Raw genomic sequence first — 16,232 nt, 5'->3', positions numbered from 1 at the left:
CTTACTGACCACAAACCCCTTACGTACGCGTTCAATCAGAGTCTCGACAAGTGGTCGCCGTGACAATTCCGACACCTGAATTGCATCGGACAATTCACCACCGACATCCGGTACATAAAGGAGCTCGATAATAACGTAACCGACGCTCTGTCACGCATCGAAGCGATAGGGAAGTCTGTGGATCACCAAATTCTCGCCGCCAAAATGACCAAAATGACACCGAGCAACGTGAATTAGTCAAATCCGATAAATGCGCGTTACAGTTAAAGAAGATGCGTTTCTCTAATCACGACGGGGAAATATATTGCGACGTATCAGGGGACATTGTACGATAGTACGTACGGAAATCCTTGCTGCGCGACGTATTCAATTCGCTCCACGGACTTCCCCATCCTGGGATACGCGCCTCTCAAAAACTGGTGACGACGCGCTTCGTCTGGCCGTCCATAAACAAAGATTGCCGAACATGGACACGGCAATGTATCCCATGCTAACGATGCAAAGTCACCAGGGACGTATCCTCACCCGTCGGAACGTTCGAAACTTTAGTAGACCGGTTCGAGCACATACACGTAGACATTATCGCCATGCAATATTCGCAAGGATACCGTTATTGTCTAACGTGTATCGACCGTTTTTCGCGTTGGCCCGATACCTACTCGGCAAGACCGAGCAACAACCAACACTAAGGACGAAGCAACGTCAAAACAAATATTAGATTCCATTAATAAACAACGTGAAGAAAGTGCGCGAGAAGTAATGGAATTACGCCATCAAATAGATATGTTAACAAAACAAACCGAAGAAGAAAACACTAAAAGAGATAAAGAAATAGAGTCCTTAGAAAAAACAATAGTTGAAATGAAGCTAGGACTAGGTAGTCAAACGACAGGGGAGCAGAAGGAGGGGATGGGTTCTCAGGGCGTAGGTCCACGCCCTGGGAAACCCCGATGGATCTGATGTTCTCCTATAGTCGGCTGGTCGGTGCCTCTGGCACCCGTCAGTTAGCTGATCCGGTGCGGAGAATTTCGGAGAAGTTGGTGGGCCCATACCTGACAAGACCATTCACCTCACCTTCTCGTGGAGCTCCCTGTCACCCTGCATCGGCCTTGTCCGGGGCAGGGTGCGAAAGAGTGAGTGGCACCAGGATGGATACTTCTGACGACGACCCGGCGACAAAACCAAACTGAGATAAACATGGAATTGGGTAATAAACAGAAGAACGTTTACGGTGCAGGGGAGGGATACCCCAGTACCGGCGTAGTTGTGGGTAGTCAAGTGGGCCTCACTGTGTCGTCACCTCACGACCACGGCCGTTCGAGGGTGGACCGCCAGGCCCCCGGACGTGGTTCTGCGCCTGGTGAGGCGACAAGCAACAGGAAGGAGACTACCGAGGAGGACAGGAAGCCTCCAAGGAGAGCTACTAAAGATTCGCAGAAAACCGCGAACAGGTCGGGTAGCGTTTTTCTCGCTCCGGCCATGGTAGCCGACGCCATATCACCGATGGCAAAAGGACTGCGGATGCGAGCGAGGTCCAACGACGAAGAGTCGGTAGCTTCGTTCGCGTCGCGCTCATCGCTGGCCTCGACGGTGTCCAGGGGAAAGAAGAGGAATGTAATGACAACAACCGCGGACGTCTCTGAGGAACTGGCGATCCAAATAAGGACGAGCTCGGCTGCGGACGTCAGCGCCGAGCTGACGAGACACGTCTCCGAGGTAATGCGGGTTGCGATGACATCGTCCAACCTCAAGTGGACGTACGTCAAGGCCCTAAAGGTCGTGGTGAGTTACATCACCACCGCACGGAAGAACGAAGCCCCGAGGAGGACGGGACCAGTGGGCAGCAGCAACATCGCTGGAGAAGGAGAATGCAGCTCTTCGCAGGGAACTGTCAAGAAAGGCTACCTGCGCTCTCGAATGACCTCGGTGCAGCGGCTCGGCTTCCGAATCTGGCCGTCCTCCGCGGGAGGCTGCAAGCGAGAGCGCGCGTCTCGATGCCTTGGAGAGGAGATTCGGGGAGTTCGGACCCTCCATACTAAGGACCGTCGAGGAGAAACTCGGGAGCCTCCTACTGCAGCAACAAGGCGCTCCCGAAGCCTGGCGAAACACGGATCACTCCGCCACTCGCCGCGCCACCCAAACATCGTCGATCCCGAGGAAGCAAGAGGGTGGCGAGTGGAGAGTGGTCGAACGAAGAGGACGGAATAAGAGCAAGAAGAGGACAGCCGCCTCTGGAGAAGGGGCGAAGAACGGGGCGACCGTAGCTGCACCGGGGAGTGGAGTCCAGCGACCGCGAACAAGGATGACAGGCGCGCCGAAATCGAGCACCGCCGCCGCCGTAACGAACAAGGCGCCGACGACGCCGGCATCGAAGACGGCCACGCTCCCTCGCACATCGCGAACATCCGCGGTGACTCTAACGCTGAACGAGGGAGCAAAGATGTCGTACGCCGACGTACTATCGACGGCCAGGCGGGGACCATCCCCCTTGGCGAGATCGGCGTATAGGCCGTCGACATGAAGAAGGCCATGACGGGCGCCATCATAATAAGAGTCCCTGGGGACAAGAACAGGGAGAAGGCGTCCCTGCTCGCGACGCGCCTGGCGGGAGTGCTAGACCCGACCATGGTAAGAGTCGCGGCTCCCACGAGGATGGTGGAGCTGAGGGTGATCGGGATAGACATCTCGGTCAAGAAGGAAAAACTGCGTCAAGTACTGGCCTCGGCGGTGGGATGTGGCGGGGCGGAGGTGCAAGTGGGAGAGATCGCCTCCAGAGGAGGCCTTGGATCGGCGTGGATAAAGTGCCCGATGGCTGGGGCCCGGAGGTTAGCCCAGGCAGGGAAAGTTGCCCTGGGCTGGTCCACCGCGAAGGTCATGGTCATTCCGAAGAGGCCCCTGCAGTGCTACAGGTATCTGGAGCTAGGACACGTACGGGCAACTTGCGTGTCCACCGTGGATCGAGGACATCTGTGCTACAGGTGCGGCGGGAGCGGATGTCACAGGTGAAACCCAACTAATTACGCGATAAGATTGTCACAGGTGAAATTTAACCAATTATGCGATCAGATTCCAAGTATCTTGCCACGAGCGACCACCTGGGTGGCATCTGATCACCTTACCTGTTCCCAGAGATATATGACCAACGTCTTCACCCAACCCAACCAATAAACTGTATAAGTACTCCTGCCAAAATCATCCGAGTCAGTCTGAATAATTCTGAACAAGCCTGAATATTAAAAAGCCTATCGTTGCGAATCGCAAAGTATCTATCATATAACAATTGTAAAAAAAGTGTTGAAATAAAGAACTCGACCTCCTGTTTGAAGATCGACATTTTCTTTAAGTCGTTTGGCGGCGTCTCCTCCGTTCGAGATGCTGGCCCTCGCGCTCCGACGGGTGTACGAACACCGAAGGGGCCTGGGCTCGGACGGGCGTACGACGCCGCCGTCCGCCAGCCAGTCGGCCCTACGCGTCCGGGAGGAGGCGAAGCTGGAGACCTGGGAGCGGTGGCGCTCCCAGCTGCTCGAAGAAGATGCTGTGCGGCCACACCGGGCAGTTCGTGCCGTCCTTCCCAACTGGGAAGATTGGAGGGACCGAGGCGGAGTTCCGCTGACCTTTAGGACGACGCAGCTGCTCACCGGTCACGGAGTATTCGGCGAATACCTGCTCAAGATTCGGCGAGAGGTGACGTCATCTGTCACCACTGCGAAGAAGAGGAAGACACGGCGCAGCATACACTGGAGTTTTGTCCAGAATGGGAAGAACCGCGGCGCGTCTTGCGGCTCGACATCGGCGAGAGATTGGCCCCCGAAGCGGTCGTCGAAGCTATGCTCAGAGGACACCAGGAGTTCATCGCCATCTGCTCTTGCTGCGAGCAAGTGATGCTTGCGAAGGAACGAGCGGAGAGAAACAGGGAGAGAACGCGCGATCCAAGCAGAGCGTCGCACCAAAGGGATTCCGCACGCCACAGGGCAGCAGCATCGCCGCCGCCGCCCTATGTTCGTCAAAGGAACTGTCACGCCCAGCCCTCGGACTTGCACGACGGTTCAGGGAACTTGGCGTTAGGGGGTGTGGTCTCCCCCTAGCGGCCCAAGTCAGACAAGGACGCCTCCCTTAACAACAACAGGGAGAAGGCAACGAGGTGTGCCCCGGTAGTATTTCGCAAGAGATCCCGGGGACACTTCTGCCGAACGTCAGGACGACCACCGTGAAATTTTAGTCAGTAAAAGTCCGACACTACTCTGCTGTTGCCCGCAGCAGTAGAGTGTCCATGAGGATATCTCCACGCAAAAAAAAGAAAAGAAAAAAAGGTAATCAAGCGACAATGATGACAGAAGGCTTGTCTATTCACACCACTTCAAACCCTGTACGTCAAAGATCGACTCACGCTCCGTCTGCCCCGCCAGTAGAGATAGATAACGACAGCGACGGTGACGAACCCAAAAATAATGCCAGCGCACGATATCCTTTGTTGTCCGCTAAAGAAGCTATAAGATACAGTGACGAGCAAAAGTGTAAACACACTCCACTGATTTTATGTAAAAGGCGATATTACGACTAATTTTTCAAGTGATCGGTAAAGATTAGGTAACAGTAACTACAAGCTGCATCCGATTAATGATGGCTTACGCAAGTACTGGTTGGTAGAGGATGTTACCTGGCCAAAATTTAAAGATCTTTTTATTGCGCGTTTTGGTGGCAAAGAAACGGCTACCTCAGCGTTAATGAAAATGTTTAATGAAAAACCGCTAAAAGAAGAAACCTTGGGAGCTTCGGGATTCGTCTCCGTTTCTTTCTGAAGGCGAGGTGGGAAAATTCAACCATGGCTGAAGTAATCAACGCTATTATCTTTTTTCAATTAGCTTCACAAGATCAGCGTATTGAACGGATTGTACTAACAGCGATATCAAGACTAAGGATCAATTTCTAAATGAAATGAGAGCTTTCTCTTACGCGAAGAAGAGGTCGGCGTCTTCGTCAGACAACTCGTCAGCGGGACCTGAGGCAAAACGACATAAGCTTCCTGATTTTCAGAATAAGTGTCACTACTATGGTTACTATGGTCATAGTATGGCGGAATGCTATAGAAGAAAAATAGCAACAGCACACCGAAAGGAAGCTGTAATTCCAATAACGAGCACCGGGTCGACTTCTGTGTAATGGAGGCTCCGATTGGTAGATTAACTCATCCAGATGAGTCGTTTCCATTTTGCCTCGATTCTGGAGCTGACTGTTCGTTGATTAAAGAATCCATGGCCTTGAAATTTTCCGGTAAAAGAATAACTAATACAATTGTAATGCGGGAATTAGGTAATATTTGTATAAAATGTACAACACAAATTTTGTCCATTGTACATATTAACAAACTTACATTGAAGATAATTTTTCATGTCCTTGCTGATAGTCATTTAAAACATGATATAATGATTGGTGGTGAAATTTTAGGACAAGGTTTTGACGTGAATATCACTCAAAACAGCATCACTATTAGTAGAACGAAAGTAATTAATGTGTGTAGTAAAGCCGCTGAAAAAGAGATTAATATTAATGAGGTCGATACAGATGTTATTGGAGACGATAAAAGCCGATTGATTTCTGTTCTTGAAAAATATAAAGATTCATTTATTATGGGTTTCCCATGTGCTCGCGTAAACACAGGTCAGTTAGAGATACGGTTAATTGATCCTAACGTCACTGTACAAAGTAGTCCTTATAGACTTAACGAGGAAGGGCGAAGACTCGTACGTGAGAGGATAAACAAATTAATTGAAGCGAAAATTGTACGGCCTAGTAATTCTCCGTTCGCGAGCCCTATATTACTCATAAAAGGAAAGATGGCTCAGAAAGACTATGCGTAGATTACCGAGAGTTAAATAAAAATATGGTCTCAGATCGGTATCCTCTGCCTCTTATTGCGGATCAAATCGCGAGATTACAAAAAGCGATGTACTTTATTCGTCTGGACGTGGCCAGCGGGTTTCACCCAATTCCCATTCATCCAAATTCCACGGAGTATACAGCGTTTGTTACCCCCGACGGGCAATACGAGTGCGTAACGATGCCGTTTGGGTTGAAAAATGCACCATCCGTCTTTCAGAGAGCCATTCTCAAGGCCTTAGGCGACCTCGCTTATTCGTATGTTGTTTATTTGGACGATGTTCTAATTACTGCCGGCACAATAGATCAAGCTTTAGAAAGATTGGACATCGTGTTGAATACCCTCGTGAAAGCCGGGTTTTCTTTTAATTTCTCTAAATGCTCTTTTCTAAGAGCATCAGCACTCTATTTGGAATATGTAACTCACAACGGAGAAGTTCGCCCCAACCCGGGTAAAATACAAGCCTTGAGTTCTTTACCCGCTCCGACGACTGTCACACAGCTTTGGCAGTTCATTGGTCTGGGGCTTCTTACTTCCGAAAATTCGTTCCTAAATTTTCACGAATAATAAAACCTTTATATGCACTCACTTCCGGTAATAAAAACATAAATTGAGTGAATAGGCACGAAAAGATAAGGCAAAAAGTAATTTCTATTCTGACCGATGCGCCGGGGCTGATGATATTTGACCCGAAATATCCTATAGAATTACATACTGATGCTAGCTTGGATGGATATGGGGCTATTCCAATGCAGAAAGTAGAAGGTACAAACAGAGTGGTAGAATATTATAGTAAAAGAATTAGTCCCTGCGGAATTCAGGTACCATTTGTATCAGTTGAAGACGTTAGCAGTTGTAAACGCTACTAAACATTTTCGTCACTATTTGCATGGACGAGAATTCCTTGTTACTGATTGTAATTCTCTAAAGGCGTCCAGTAATAAAGTAAACTCAAACGACAGGGTTCACAGGTGGTGGGCTTACCTACAAACCTTTAATTTTAACATTATGTATCGAGAAGGTAAATGAATGGCTCACGTAGATTTCTTTTCGCTCATCCCATAGATATTAATCCTACTAACATTAACAAAATTAAAGAAAAAGAAATTAATCTGACTGAAATTTCTGAAGCTTGGCTATTAGCGGAACAGCGTCGTGATCCTCAAATTTCGGAAATTGTTACTAAGTTACAAAATGATGAGCTCGCGGAGGATATTGCAAGTACGTACGAATTACGATTTGGTACCCTTTACCGTAGGATACAAAGAAAAGGCAGGACTCTCTGTTTGCCTATTGTCCCAAGAGGTTTTAGATGGTCCGTTATTAACCATGTGCATCAGTCTATTATGCACTTAGGTTGGGATAAAACGCTTGAGAAGCTGTACGAGTATTACTGGTTCGAAGGAATGGCGAAATATGTTCGTAAACTCGTAGAGAACTGTCATGCTTGTCAGGTTTCCAAGACAAGTTCAGGTGAAATACAAGCCGAACTATATCCTATACCTAAGACCAGCATACCTTGGCATACGGTTCACGTGGACATAACGGGCAAATTAAGTAAGAGTGACTTGAAAGAATATGTTTTTGTTTTGGTCGATGCTTTCACTAAATTTGTGTACCTGCATCATACTCGTAAAATAAATTCTTTTGGTACCATTAAAGTCTGCTATATTTTTATTCGGCAGTCCTTGCCGGATAATAGCGGATCAAGGAAGATGTTCTACCGGTAAAGAGTTCCAAGATTTCTGTCACGGAAAACAAATTAAACTCCACTTGATAGCAACCGGTGCTAGTAGAGCTAATGGGCAGGTAGAGCGTATTATGGGTAAGTTGAAAAATATGTTCACGATTGAACGCGTATTGAACGGATTGCACTAACAAGCAATCAATTTCTAAATGAAATGAGAGCTTTCTTACGCGAAGAAGAGGCCGGCGTCTTCGTCAGACAACTCGTCAGCGGGACCTGAGGCAAAACGACATAAGCTTCCTGATTTTCAGAATAAGTGTCACTACTGTGGTTACTATGGTCATAGGATGGCAGAATGCTATGGAAGAAAAATAGCAGCAGCACACCGAAAAAAAGCTGTAATTCCAAAAACGAGCACCTGGTCGACTTCTGTGTAATGAAGGCTCCGATTGGTAGATTAACTCATCTAGGCGAGTCGTTTCCATTTTGCTTCGATTCTGAAGCTGACTGTTCGTTGATTAAAGAATATGTTAACGACGGTAGAAACGACCGGGCGGTCATGGCAAGACGTGATTGACGAAATACAATTGGCTTTGAATTGCACTACCAATCGTGTGATTAAATCGAGTCCATTAGAATTGTTAATCGGTAGAACAGCAAGACCTTACGGCTTGTTGCTACCCGATAATATTGAAGAAAGAGAAGTAGATATCCCCGATGTAAGACAGCAGGCAATAAAGAATATAAAGATTAGCGCTAAGTATGATAAAGATAGATTTGACAAAACTAAAGCTGAAGTAGTTAGATTTAATCTTGGTGACTTTGTAAAAATGAGGAAAGAAATCAAATTAAATTGGATCCAAAATTTAAGGATCCATTTGTAATAGCAGAGATTTTGGAAGGAGATAGGTATATTTTAAAAACGTTAGACTGCAAACACGATCATATAAATACAGACATGATAGATTGAGAAAAATGCCAGATAATTGCATTCCTGCTGAGCTGGATGTCTGCAGTGATGACAATGGCAGTAACAATGACGATACGAATACACCAATCCCTGAGGATCATTAGCACCACTATGACCGTAACATCTAGCATAATGTTGTCACATACGCCCAGTGTGGTAATGTGATAGAGTTCAATATTTCCACATACGCCCAGTGTGGTAATGGAATGTAATCAGGTGCAAGATCGAGCATAATGGTCCACATAGGCTTAAGGGTGGCCATGTGGTCCAAAGAAATTTAGAAGCGAGATATCAACACACAGTTACAGAATTTAGTTCTGGTGTCATTAGCACTATGGCCATAATATCTAGCATACTGTTTTCACATACGCCCAGTGTGGTAATGTGATCTAGGAAAGTGAGATTCGTTCAGGTACGAGGTCGAGAATGGTCTGTCATGTCATTACAGTCTGACTGGTAATCCATAGAATGTAACTAGCACTTTGAATACTAATATTACATAACGAGAAAAACGAAATATTTATCTCTTCACTAATTCAGACTGAATTTACCATATCGGAGCTCCATATCCTACGTCGACGAAATTTTTAACACTATCATAGCAGGAAAACAAGGAATCATAAATCTACAAAATACAGAACTTAAAGAGTTCTTAAAAACACACAAAAAAAAATAATAACAAAATCTTATGACTAACCTTCAGTTCAAAACTTTCAACTAATTTTAGACCTAATGTTACGTCCCGAGGCTTACTATACGCCGTGTTCCTAACCGTCTCCCTTGGTACTACTACAATGTCGCAGACAGATCGTCTTACATGACCGTCGAGATATACACAAAGTAGCGATAATCGCATGGTTGTCGTCAAGCAGCGAGTTCTAGAAACATCGATTAACCTTCGGTCCGTTATTTTACCTACACAAACAAGATGGCATACATGATGATCATAGGTGTGAACGGTCACGAGACCCAAGCGTGGTGGGGGTCGTCTCCAAGAGAAAACAAAGGAAAAAATCGAAGGGCAATTAATGTCATACGAGGAGTCAAACCGAATGCATCGAGAGGCTCAGAGAAATAAAATCAAGGTCGCTTAGTCAAACTAATACATCGATAAATATTATGAAGTCGAGTCCAATTATAATAATAAACTAGTTGTATCATCGTAAGATCATTTGTAACGTGTTAAGTATAATTTGAAATATTGTTAAAAATAGAAGTTTATATTAACCCTGTTAATTCAGTGTTACAATCATTTGAACTACCTCTGTTATCCTAATCGGAACAGGGGAACGACTGGTACGCGGCGTCGACTATCAGAATCGTAGCGAGAATTTACGCCTCTCGTTGACGCGTTTCCTCGCGATCGCGTCTCTCCGTGAACGGTCGTAACACCTAAGTAAACTAAAATTATGAACAAATGATAACAAACTTATATATATGATAGCTGTACACTTTTAGAAGATATCGAGTGGAAAATAACAAAAATTTATCCGATACCTTCCAAACAAAACTCTGTATATATCGCACCTGTAGTAGAAACTGACCTAATACTAACCAACTCATAACAATACACCTTTGTCGTCAGCCACTACTTAAACAAATATTGTAAACGAACGGCGATCATCCACATTTGCAAAAGAACTCAACCAAGCCACAATAGAATCAATTCACCTGAATGTAGAATCGAATTAATTAGTAACCAACAGACAGTCAAAACTTGCCCAACTGCTGTATTCAAGAGCTGGAAGAATTGACCTTCGTACCTTGACAGACTGAAAATCATTATATCATTATCCCTACGAAAAATGTGCAGATCGACGTATTATGTAAAACACATAAAATCTTAGAAATCAAACAACTGAGTTTAATTAGCAGCAAAACTGGATGTATAATCACATACCACCGTAATATTATGAACATAGGAGGAACACAAAAATATTTCTTACGAAATCAAAATTAAGAACAGTTCGCATATGGGGCGGCACTCGACCACGGAACTTTCCAACGGCTTCGTGACACAAAGTGCTATACCTTCAAAGCGTAAGGCTGACATGCCTAATGTACCATCGATATCCCTACGGTTCTTCCGCCGAATTTTCGGAAGAATGCATACGCGGCAACCATCGCTGACATTTAATAAAAGAAAAGAAAAGAATCCGTTTGGTTTCAAACCAAAGATTCATTCTGCCCCGAGCTGCGAAGTGCGAAAGGTTAGCGTCATAGCGAAGCAAACACTATTAGAGATACGTGATTATTAACTCTTGATAGTTAATCGTTAATTGTTGATAGTTAATTGTTAATTGTTGTCGATAGTTAATCGTTAATTGTTGACTGTTGATTGTTAATGGTTTAATAAACTTTTTTGTAGAACATCAAGAGTATTTCTTATGGGCACCTTCACCAACTTCCACCTGACATAGTTTCAAAGAAATAGACGTCTCAACACTAGAGAAAATATTAGAAACGGCTGCAAAGGTAACTCACAACTGTAACCAATACAAAGCCAACCTCAATACGTTACAAACACAAGTCAATACTCTACAATTCGAGCGACGTATAAATTCACTAAAGGAATATGGCATATTTACACTACAAATATTAGGATATGTAGCTCTAGGACTAGAAACAATATATATGTCGGTTCATCGTCGGAAGAAAAGTATTGGGCACACAATGATTCTTCACTGGAACTATACATCTTTCTTGTACAATTGAAGTGACTTTTGTTAACACGAGTATGGGTTTTACAGAGTTAATAAGTAACCGCGTTGATTAGACACTGATGACAATGGCCTAAGATTCGATAACGAATCCACGGTCAACAGGATAACTCTTTATTAAACGTAAAATACTTTAACACACAAACACGTTTGCTGGGACGCTCGGTATATACTGCTCGATATGTAAACTTTCCAAGGCGATCGCACGAATAATAGACTGATGGAAATTTTCCTCTCTTTACGATTGCGTTCGTTTGTTATATACTGGTTAGAAGCATCGAGAAAGTTCCAATCGCCGTTGCTAGGCAATTTCTGCTTGGAATTTGATTATTAATACAACGTGTGTCCCATTATATTGACACCTCCGAGGCAAAATGTCCATCCCGTGACCGCGGCTACGTTCGGCGACCAGTTGTGTCACCTCCAACCCAATCCCACTATCATAAATCTCAAACAAATACAATCGGATTGAATGACAATTGTTTAATTACGGTTATAGTAGAATCTAGATTACAATATTACAGGATTTTCCCACAGTTCCAAAGGGAAGGCTCCAGTGTCCTTCCATCCCCGACATATATAATGTATAAATGTAAAGTTTTCGAATGTCTATATCGACTAATTTCTAAATATATCAAAATACTCTGCCCTACCGCTCACGTAAGCAATATTGATCAAATACCAACGGCACCAATTTCTCCACCAGCCCGCAGGACGATTACCCAAGATGAAGCCCAAAACATCACCGAAGATGAAGATAACGAGATCATTCAACTCGTACGACCCACCACAGCCATACGCTTTAACGGAGCAAAGCGGGAATGTCATAGGCTCAGAAACAGTAATAGGGTAGACAAAACATCCTGCATGTCACAGCCATCGAAACAATAACCAGATAATAACAGGATAGCCGCGTCTGATAAACAGCCGACGATAACCCCTCCAAAGAGACCAAACCTTAATATAAGAACCCTCACAAATCAGCGCTTAACACCTTTTTGTTATAACATTCTGAATCGTCACGCGAAAACATCACCAGTGATCTGTTAATTCCGTAATTTCCTGTGTCTTCTACGTGACATACGTGTCACGACCGGCACCACTTCAAATCCGATGGACTGATGATGGAGATAACGATGTGGCGGCACTCGGCAACAATATATATCGCCGAAGCAAAGTGCTTAATGAGCCCAACGGTCCTTCCGCCAAATGTTCGAGAAGAAGGTGTGCGTGGCAACGGTCGCGGACGCCTAACAAACGCGTGGATAGTGCGGATAGTGAGGGGTGACAAAGGAAGAAGAAACAGATCCGATGGAAAGTCAAATTGTAAGAGTTTCAGTCTTGGAAAGTCACGCCTAGAGCTCGGAATTAAATTGTAAACCAAGTGTTAGAAAAAAAATAGTTTCTTTTTTTTCTATTTTTCATCTTAAATTTCTTTTTTTATTTTTTTGTTATTTTACGCGACAACGCCATCGATGTTAGAGCCATGGATAGAAGTTTTGCACCTTTGTTTATTGAGTTCAGAAGCAAATCGTAATTAGTGTAAACCAAGTGTTCGAAAATAAATTCTCTTTTAATTTTTTTTTATGTTTTATTTTTCTTTTCATCTTCGATTTCCTTTTTTTTATTTTACGTAACATATGCATCGTCGCTCGAAAACTTTATTGTACACAACTATCCTAAGTTCAGATAGCGATCGCCTAATCTTTCAAAGCTCGAGGCGTGCCATGAGTTTTCTCTCTTTTCGCTCATGTGGTGCGCATTAGTATGCTACTGCACGTGGTACACGCAAATAATTCATCCAGATATTTCAAGCAGAAATACGTCAGGAGTGAAGTGAAATCGAGAGAGTTTGCAAATGGAGTTGGTGGATGACGGCCGCAGGAAGATGGAAGTAAGAAATAAAACGGAAAATAAAAAGAGGAAAAAGGAAAAATAAAAAAAAGGCGAGAAAGTAAAAAACGAGAATAGAAGATGGAATTATTTTGTTCTCACAGCGAAGATCATGTCGTTTAGCTGGCAATAAAACACAGTTTAGATTTATTCTGGTTAAATGAGTTTACCTCGTAACGCAACCACCGTTCTTGTTCGAAAACGATTATTTTCCACACGACCGGAATTATATAATTCGAAAGAATTTCCACGAGAGAACTAATTAATTATATCACGACCGACGTTCTTCCAACTATCCCAACTATTCAGGCGTCGAAAAATCAGTGATGCTTTCGAGGGATCTAGGTTAAACCGAGGCTGCTTATATATGTATGTATATACGTCCATGTACGTCCATATATGTACATATACGTATGTGCATTGCAAGAGGTCAGAGTTCGATTAGCGTGCACTCTTGTGGCTATTAAGGTTCCTTCGCTTAACCTCACCGCGGTCCTCCAATTTTTGTATTCCAATTTTACTCCTGTTTTAGTGAATAAATGAATTTTTTATATTTTAAGAGAAACTTCAACTTAAAATTGAAGCAAGAAACGATTGTAGCGGCACAAGACCGTTATAACCGTCATTTTGCGAAAGTTACAACTCCGCGGCCCTGGCACAACGATTCTCTTTCCAGCAGCTTCTTTGGTCTTTATTGTAATACCGCGGAAACATTGGAAAAATATATACAATGTTGCGATAAAACGTATGTGCCGACAAGCCGAAAGGGTCGGAAAACTTCAACAGACCTAACGGTCCATCGTATGTTTTCGGCACCTCAGAAGTTAGTCAGTCGAGAGCCAAGAGTCGAGTTGCGAGGAAGTCAGTGATCAGTCGAGTCGACAGTGAGTTCGAGGCAACAGCAATAAACGCAATATTAAAGTAATAAGCCGAGTAGTCATTTGGCACCTTACACGTCCTACCACCTCACCAAGTATAAGAAAGCGATTCTGACATATTTGTCTGAAATTGAAGGGATTTTCTGGAACTGATGAAATTGTTTAACGACTGTATTGAAAATCGCTCAAAGAACAAATAGGATTTAGGGACATTCTACATATATTTTATTCCAAATGTAATCTAAAAAATAACGCTTTCGAATATGGAAATATCTCTTTACAATTAAAATACACATAACAGAACTATCAAAATAACTGGAATGATCAAATTCTTGAACGTTTCGATGATTATTAATTGAAGAGAAAGCAATTTCGATTTATGTAAAATTATTATGGAAAAAATTCCTGAAGAATTGTCCTCCAACGATAGCAAGACCTGGACTTCACCCGAACAAGGTACTCCGCTTTCAATTTGGTGGGACTGGAAGGGTATGCTCTACTACGAATTGCTTCTGGAAGGGCAAACGATCAACAGTGAAAAATATTGCGTCCAACTTGAAAAACTTGAAAAAGGAAGCCACTATCACAAAACGTCCTGAAGTGGTGAACAGACGTGGAGTCGTGTTCCACCACGATAACACGAGGCCACCACGTTTCTTTAGCGGTGCGAACGAAACTTCTAGAGTTTGATTGGGATGTTTTACCACGTCCTCCATACTCTTCACCACCTTGCACCATCGGACTATTATTTGTTCCTCTCCCTAAAGAATTTTCTTCGCAATAGAAAATTCGAATCAGTAACGAAGTGAAAAACAGCCTCGAAAAATATTTTAAAAATAAGCCAAGAGAATTTTGGAAAAATGGCATTATGAGGCTCCCGGAGAGATGGCAAAAGGTGGTAGAAGAGAAAGGGTCATACATTATTTAAGAAAGCTACACAGAAGGTAATATATTTTATACTTTCCTACTATTTAAAAAACGAAAAGAACTTTCCAGGCAAGGTAATATATATATATATATATATTGATAAGTATCAATATATACAGTACGATCAATATGAAGGAAATATAATCAGAACTCTAAGTAACTCAGCGTGCAATGCATCTAACCGTAATACTCGTTTCTTCAATCAACATCGTTCTCGATTCAATACGCTTCAGCTATCCTTTCAGTAACGAGCGATAAATCTTTGATAACCACTATCGACGTGACATTCCAAACAGCATCAACTTTTCTCCATTGATTTCAACATTCCATATATTCCGTCGTTCATTATTCTCCTACATCCGATGTTCCTCGTCATCGGGACAACGAACTACAAATAATCTTGAAGACTTTTTACGCACTGACTAGAGCGTCCATCTAAATTAGATCTGTACAATAATGGCCCACTTTATAACGGCGATATTTCTCGAGCGAAAGAAAATGATTTTAATCTTTTTTTGTTACACGATTTTAAGTTAACTCGCGAATAATTATCGTCGAAACGATCACCGATTTTTTGAGGATGAGCTACTGATCAAATCGATCGACCGAAAAAGGAAATTCTATTATTAAAGGTAAAAACGATGTTTTTTGTTTCACCGGTGTTCGTAAAGATCAGATCGATCAGGTAGATCGACGATCTATCGTTGATCCTGAGCATCGATTATCGTGACCGGTGCTTAGTCCGTGATTAATTAATCTCACCGACGACACGCGATATTATGTTGTTGCTTCCAGCCGTGAAATTCATGTCTGACCGCCGGTGGTTGTCTTGGCGCTGTTGCGATAAACCTGAAACAAATTTTACACATTTAGCACACTTTATCATTTTTAGAAATATAGAATTTATTTTTAAGCAACATTGTATATTTTTCTTTTCGTATCCTTAACACGTTGACTACCACGCGAATTTGATATATTTTGCCCTCGAAGCGGCTATAGATTGAAATATGCTACACTACAACATTTAATTCATTTAAAACAATTAATCATTTTAAAAAATTTAGTAACGTGAGTCTTTAATGACCACCACTATATGGTAGACGATATACTTCATGGAAAAACCAATTTGAAAACATAGTACCACATAGTTTATGAGTATCAAAAGTAGAATACAGTGTGCTATCTAAAAGAGACAAAATGAGGTTATGTCAACGACAATATCTTCTAGTTTCTTGAAACAGACTTTTTATACTCACGTCGTCTAAACATTAGAATTAGA

At 43.1% G+C, this 16,232-nt stretch overlaps 1 protein-coding gene across 1 annotated transcript in view; it reads right to left on the bottom strand.

Annotated features, from left to right (window-relative positions):
* Positions 1-15,089: 15,089 nt before the first annotated feature.
* Positions 15,090-16,232, bottom strand: part of LOC122566098 — a 107,772-nt gene continuing 106,629 nt past the window's right edge. The window contains exon 8 of the mRNA XM_043722846.1: positions 15,090-15,802. The gene's annotated coding sequence lies outside the window, so the exon portion shown is untranslated. The remainder of the gene's footprint in view (positions 15,803-16,232) is intronic.

Source organism: Bombus pyrosoma, linkage group LG1, assembly GCF_014825855.1.
Source record: "Bombus pyrosoma isolate SC7728 linkage group LG1, ASM1482585v1, whole genome shotgun sequence".
NCBI classification, from domain to species: Eukaryota; Metazoa; Arthropoda; class Insecta; order Hymenoptera; family Apidae; genus Bombus; species Bombus pyrosoma.
Note: the sequence above shows the minus strand (reverse complement) of the source record. Positions and strands in the feature narration are given on the sequence as shown.